The sequence below is a fragment of the Fukomys damarensis genome, unplaced genomic scaffold, assembly GCF_012274545.1.
Source record: "Fukomys damarensis isolate Sample0158 unplaced genomic scaffold, DMR_v1.0_HiC HiC_scaffold_22, whole genome shotgun sequence".
Taxonomy (NCBI): domain Eukaryota; kingdom Metazoa; phylum Chordata; class Mammalia; order Rodentia; family Bathyergidae; genus Fukomys; species Fukomys damarensis.
In genome coordinates this window covers 28472326-28479796 of record NW_022900934.1, presented here as the reverse complement: position 1 = coordinate 28479796, position 7471 = coordinate 28472326, and the positions used below count along the sequence as shown (strand labels likewise).

Sequence of the window (7471 nt, the reverse complement as noted above, 5' to 3'; positions counted from 1 at the left end):
AAGTGTGAGATATATCTACCTCTCAAGAAGGAAATCACATTCAAGAAGCAAACTGATAAAGAATTACAAAGCAAAGATTTTGGTTTTAAATTGTTCCTCAGTACCATTTGGTATGGAAAGACTGCCACTTAGACTGAGTGATTACAATGCCTTTCCTGACCCCTAGCCTGTACACATGTCACAGTATCATTCTTCCTTTACTGAAAGTTATGCAAATTACTCTTGACACTTTGAAAACTGTTCTGGTTGAGAGCCACTGATTTTTAAATAGGTTATTTCAAGGACTTGATTAATGACTTTCTAAATTCTTCCTTTTGTTTTTAATTTATATCGTTGGAGTAATATTCCAGGGTCATATCTTATTTTCTCAAAAATTCTAAAATTTGTCAGAGTGAAGGATTGTTTCAGTAAATACTAGATTGTATTATAAAAATGTTGCTGTACCTATTTTTCACATAAATATGTAGATACAAATTGATGGATAGATACCATCCTTTTTGTCATGTTTCAAGTAAATGACAGGTATTACTACAATTCACCCAATACATCATAAACTAGTGTACAATATTTATACTTTTACACCATTATCAAAATGTAGAACATCATTGTCTTGGGAAAGTTCCATTATTCCTTCTCCCAGTTAATTCCTGCTCCACCTCCAGAGGCAAAAGTTTTTATTTTTCCCTGAGCTACAGCCTATTCTAAGTTGCCCAGGCTGGGCTTGAATTTATAAACCTCCTGCCTCAGCTTTCCTACTTCTGGGATAATAGGCATGTACCACCATGCCCACCTTAGAATTTAAATAGAATTCTACTTCATACCATCTGGCACTTGGTAGTCAAGTGTTCTTGCCGGCACACAGGGAAGCTATTCTTATTGAACTTGTTCAGAAAAACTAGATCAGATTTAGAGTTTGCAGGCACAATCAGGGTCTCAGTGATGCCTACATCCTAATCCCCAGTAGTACTGGTTTTGCAGATAAGATTAAACAGAACACTGAGATAAAGAGATTTATCTTGGATTACCCAAGTAGAGCAAATTAATCACAAGGATCCATACAAGGGTCAGAGAAGATGTGAAGGTGGAGAAACATTTGAGGATGTAGTGCCACTAGCTTCAAAGACAGAAGAAGAGGGCTGGGGATTTAGCTCAGTGGTGCCGCCACCTGTCTTGGAAGCACAAGGACCAAGTTTGATCCTCTGTACCAAAAAAAAAAAAAAAAGAAGGGGCTACAAGCCAAGGAAATGAATTCTTCCCTGGAGTTCCTGAAAGAAACAGAGCCCTGCTCATACCTTATTTTTGGTCCCATGAAATGCTTTTTGTACTTAGGAACTTGCAGTATCAAAGTAATTAGTACTGTTTTAAACCAGTAAGTTCATGATAATCTTACAGCAACAAACAAATAGGAAACTAATATAGGGTCATTTTTTAAAACAGTATTTTAAAAATCTAAACAGTAAGTCCCCAACTTATGAATGTTTGGTTCTTGGAGAATGTTTGTAAATTGGATTTGTTTGTAATCCAACAAAGTAAGTTATGCACTATACCTGTGAATCGCTCCCCACCACCACCACCCCCATACTGGGGACTGAACTCAACCTTGCACTTGCAAGGCAGGCACCATGCCACTGAGCTAAATTCATGGCCATACCTGTGAGTCTTACACAATATGCCTGTGAAAATTGGCAGTTCATGTTCCTAAGTCAGGGACTTAACTATATAAGAACACTACTCTGAACAAACCCAACTTCAATTTCACCTTCTTCCCTTCTAGTTCTTGCCCTAAACACTTAAAATTTCCACTTTAATCACAGCATATTAAAAATTTTGCATTTCTTCTCTGCTTCCCGTTTTTTAATTTTATGAAAAAATTTTCATAAAATTCACTATCATTATCTTTAAAGTAGTTACTCAGTACAAGTTATAGAAAAAGATTCTTACAAAGCTGAAACACAGGGCTGGGGATTTAGCTCAGTGGCTCCATGCCTGCCTCGCATGTGCCAGGTCCTGAGCTTGAGCTCAGGTGCCAGAAAGGAAAAAAAAAAAAAACTTTCCTCAAAGCCAAAACACAGATAATAGAACAAAAATTCAGGAAACTGAAACTAGTAGTACAAGTGACACAAATTAGCATCTATATTAAAATATTTTTGAATAGCAGAGTAGGTAATTTAGGGAATTATGTGAGCTGCTTTGTGTTTATCTTAATTTTTTGTTTAGAAAGTAAAATGGTTGACGAAAATACAAAATGAACATGTAGAGATTGTATTTACTCATTAATGAAAGAAATGCTAACGTGTTTTATTTGGTTCAAAGGAAAATCCAAAAAGCAAATTAATACATTTGCCCAGTAAGAGTACTGAAATTAATTTGCATAATAGATACAAACCTGTCAAAACTGGCCAATATCCATAACAATAATCATTACATTCCTATAGTCACAGTATACATTTCTGTAGATAAGAATCTACTTTATCAGTTTCCTTCAGTTTATGTAACTCTAAAGTAGCTCAAAAGCAATTAAGATGTAGACATCCCCAGGTGGGCTGGATGCAGCACCTCTGAAGAACAGGGATGGACCTATTTCAGAATCCTTCATAGTGTTTACTGATACCCTATTGTCAGATACTTGGGCTATTTCCATTTCTTTGCTTTTATTAACATGAATTTTCAAGCCAATACATCTTTGAACATGTAATCTTTTTCTCTTCTAAATGCCCCAGAGGACTAAGATAAAATACTAAAAGGGGAAACTGTAGGGTTAGAAGAGATTTAATGTCTTGAGTTGTCAAATTAGACCAGAGTTGTTTTTTACCTCCACCCTAAAAACACCACCCATGTCTCAACATAAAATGAGCCATCATTTCTATGATTTACAAAAGAAAACAAAATCTTCCATTTTCCAGAAGCCTTTTGCTATGAGTTGAAGTTTCCCACGAAGGTTTATGTGTTGGAAACTTGATCCTTGCTGTGACAGTGTTGAGAGGTAGGGTCCAATGGGAGGTAGGTATTTGACTCCTGAGGGCTTTGGTCTCATGAATAGATTAATAACATCACGGTGGTGGGTTTGTTGTGAGATTATGTTCACTGTAAAAGGATAAATTCTGTTCTCTCTTGCCCTGTCTTTGCCCTTCCATCTCCCTCCAGGCTGTCACAGCAGAAAGGCTCTTGCTAGATGCCAGCACCTTGATCTTGGACTAACCTGTCTCTAGATCTGTGAGAAATAAGTTTCTGCTTATTGTAAGTTACCCAGTCTGTAATATTCTGTTAAAGCGGCATAAGATGGACTAAGACACCATCCCATTCTGCCATCTCCCCTCATCTTCATTGGATAGGATTAAATCTGTCCTGAGCCAGTCAAGACCCTTCCCCAGATCTGGGAAAGGACACTGAGGCTGAGGGAGCTCAGAGCCCCTGAACATAACCAGTCAGATTCTGTTAAGGGGAATTAGCTGGAAATGGTTTATGTTGCTGACTACATTTTCATTTATTGTTTTATTTATGAGAAGCATGATGGTTATTTATATTCACAGACTAGGACTTGGGAACATGAGTGAACCTGAAGTAGAAGTGGGGACAGAAGTGTTCAAAGTGATCTGTGAACTTTAAGATACCTCCCAACTCTAAAATGTTAATTTTTTAAAATTTGATGATGTGTATGAGAAACTTTCTGCCATGGCAGCCACATACCACCACTTCCCCATCCTACCCTGTGAAAACCATGATGAAAGTTTGACTGCAAAACGCATTCCATTGACACCCCCCCACCCAAGCACACACTTATTCCAGGAAATGGCTTGCTACAGAAAACTCCACCTCCTTCCTCTTTTGAAATGCTCCCAAATGGCTGCTTACCCTTTGCAGCTAATCCAAGATGGCCAAATGTACTCAAAGGCCAGCTATTCAGTCCTGTGCTTCCATAGATCCTACCCTAATAGAGCATACACCAATGAGTATGATAGGTTTTCCTCAGTACAAGTTTATGAGTAAATAGACTTTGTTGATTTTAGATTTAATTTTGTCTTTGACACAAGGGATGTGTGTGAAAATTCTGCCCTTAACACACATCCTGAATAAATGTGGGCTTATTTTGTTTGAGAACCTTTTGACTGCATTGGTTTCTTAACCATTGAGAAGTCAGTGTAAGGATTCTCGTTCAGACCACTAATTCTATTTAATGAATTAATGAAGGACAGCTGATATAAAAAAATAGATTAAAATTAAAATGCCAACGGCAGCTCCCTTGGCTTCTGCCCAGAGTGTGTGATGAGTTTATTCAAGTTCCCTGAGTTCCAAGCATGCAGTAGAGGCTGGGCTTATAGCAGCTGCCACATGTGGCACTCTGCAAAAACAGTTGTCAGTTTTTGTTAGAAAGGTAGAAATACATGCCAGTGGCTTTGTTTGCTAGACCTGGTGGTATACTGGATCTGCCTGTAATGAGAGCTGTCATTTTTTCTATTTTAACATTAATTTGTGTATTTATCAAATCAACTAATGCCCAAGATTTAGGAAAATGAGTTCATTTAATCATAGTATATTTATGGTAATGCCATTCCTTAATCAGTGCTATTCTAGGTGTTAGGAATGAGTATAAGATGAGACAGAGGAAAGTGCTGCCAGCAAGAACCTTACGTTCTAGTGAAGCAGACCAAAAGTGGATGAATAAATAATGTCAGGTATCCAACTTTAGTAGCAGTGCAAAACATGATGAAGCCAAGCGAAGATCTGGAGCAGAACTGTTTAGGCTAATGGAACAGCAAGTGCAACAGTCTGAGGGCTAGCATTGGGAGCTGGAGAAACAGCTGCAAAACCAGGAGAGGTGGAACAGAGGTGAAAGGGACAGTGTTGAGTGGGGCCAGGTAAAGCAGCATTACCCCACAGGTATAGTCACATGATGATGCCATTAGTGAATCTCAGCAAGGGACTGGTGTCTGTTTTTAAAGATCTCCCTGGAAACTGGAAAATGGGCTGAGAAATAGCTAGTCTGCTAAAATGGACCCCAGTGATGCCTCCACAAGTTTTGAATCTAGGCTGGCCTTCTGCTTTCTCTGATCATAGGAGGCAGTGGAAGGCTGATGTGGGACTTCCAAGCCCAGGTTTAAGAAGATCATCAGGTTCCACTTCAAAACTTCAGCTCCACAGCTACACGGAGGCCACACACAGGAGACCTGAGACCTGATCTCTCAGCTGAGATCTCCACCAGCTGCTAGCATCAACTGCCAGCCAGCTGAGGAAGCCACCATGGACATTGTGCCAGTTGAGCCCACAGGTGCCCACAGCTCAGCACTATCACATAGATAGAGGAACCACTCTACCTGGCCCAGCAAAGCCACAGTATTGTGAGACCAAATAACTTCGTTCTGAAGTGGTTTATTTAGCAGCTGTAGATATCTGAAACAGGGATATGGGTAGAAGTAGGAGACCTTTGAGCCACCTGAGATCAAGGCCAGAGATGATGAAGCCTTTGACAGATGGATAAAAGCAAGATTAGTGAGCAGTCAGATTCAAGGAACACAATATCAGTGCAACTTCCATGGTGGAAGTTGATTGAGAATCTGTAGAAAGGCAGCAGTTTATTGCCTGGCCCTTTCTCACTCCAGACCACTCATTAGAGACAACTTTAAACTTAGCTCTCTATTCTGACATCCACCATCATCCTGCACTATCTTATACTTATTTTTGTCTGTTATATTTTTGGCTCTTACACTATTTTTTCTCTTACTTGATTTTTGAGAAAAAAATTAAAGTACATCCTTAAGTTAAAAAGTTCTTAGTAAAAAAGCAAAACCAAGAAGACAAAAAAAATTATGTGACCACCTAAAAAGCCTTTGTAGCCAATAAACAAATTCAACAATGATGACCTCCACCTGAAAACATGACTCTCACAAAGGATCTCCTTCATGCCTCTTGAGAAGAGGAGGGGAGAAAAGAAGCACCTGGTGCAGAATCTCCATGGGTGTGAAATGTCTGGGATGCAATAAAATCACCAGACCTTTAGGCACACATGGTAGGTATGTGTGCTGGCTGATCTACCGTCCTCTGCCAGCCTATAGGATGAAAAGCAAGGCTTCCAAAAGGGTGTTATTTCAGGAAGAAGCAGCTCAGAAAGCACCTTGAATCAAGATCAATTGGAAACTTCCATTAAATGCATTCTGGATTTGAAAAAAGATAAACCACAATGAAAATATTTGCAAAACATTAACAAAAATCTCATATCCTAAATATATAAACAGTTCTAAAGTTTAAAAAATCTAATAGAAAATATTAAATTTCTCTAAGGTCTTCACAATGAACACAGCTGTGTCTTGATATATCAGTTTTTGACAACCTTCTGTCTCCCAACAGATATGCCCATGGCAGGCTTAGTATTCCAAGAAGGTGAAAAGAGACATTTAAAACTTCTTAAAGCTGCAGAACTCACACAATGTGAATTCTTCCATACTTTTTTTTTTTTTTTTATACCAGGGATCGAACTCAGGACCTTGCGCTTGCAAGGTGGGCAGTGGCACCACTGAGCTTAATCCCCAGCCCACTTCCATATTCTTTTAGTCAAAAAAGTCACAAGTCTAGTGCTGGTTCAAAGGGTAAAGGAAAAGATCCCTCTCATACTTAAATCACATTTCAGAGTGCTATGGATACAGGGAAGTATGGTTTGTCAGGATGATCATTGTAACACTACCACATGACATCTAAAAATGCTTTTCTCCTTCATGATTGATAGTTTGTTGGTAATATTCCAATTATCAATAATCATTTCCCTAAGAAAGAAGGCATTAACACATTGTTGTGTATGCTCCAGTGTTGTTGAGAAGGATAAGGCCATTGTGATTTGTGTTCCTTTATGTGTGATCTCTTTTATTCCTAATTTTTTATGTTCTGATGTTTATCTATGGTATGATGAAGTTTCACAATCTGGCCTTGCATGAGTCTTTTGTTTTTTTTTTTTTCCTTTTATCTCCTCCCCTGTATTTTTAAATTTTTTATTTATTTATTTTTGAAAAAGAACATTGGGCATTCAGAAGTTCATTTTATTCTAGAAGCATGTCCTTTGGTTTGTAAGTTTTTCTTATATTGTTTCCTTGATGGATAGAATGTTATACAAATATGTTTTCTCACAAAAAGAACAGTGGCATTATTTTATATTTTTGAAAGTTTTTAATGCCTGTTTTAATAGAACACAAATTCTTACATCTTTTCTGCATTCAGTCTGTTGCAATACGTTGCTATGCTTGAAGTATGCGAAGAAATTATGACTAAGCACATTTAAAGGAAACGTGTCTAAACAGATAGTAAAGAAATCCATATAACCAGAAACTCCAAGCATCTGTGTCACGTAGGACTTTGCTAGATGGGAAATAGTCACCTTTTCTCAAAAGAAGGTATCCAAACTTGCATTTGGTAGAAAAAAAAAAAATGTGGCCTTGCTTCCTTGTATAACCATGCAGAATGTGCCAGCAATATGGATAAATCTCAC

The 7471-nt window shown here is 38.1% G+C and overlaps 1 pseudogene; it reads left to right on the top strand.

The window, feature by feature from the left end:
* Nucleotides 1-5872: 5872 nt before the first annotated feature.
* LOC117287229 lies at nucleotides 5873-6166 on the top strand (annotated as a pseudogene).
* Nucleotides 6167-7471: the final 1305 nt, after the last annotated feature.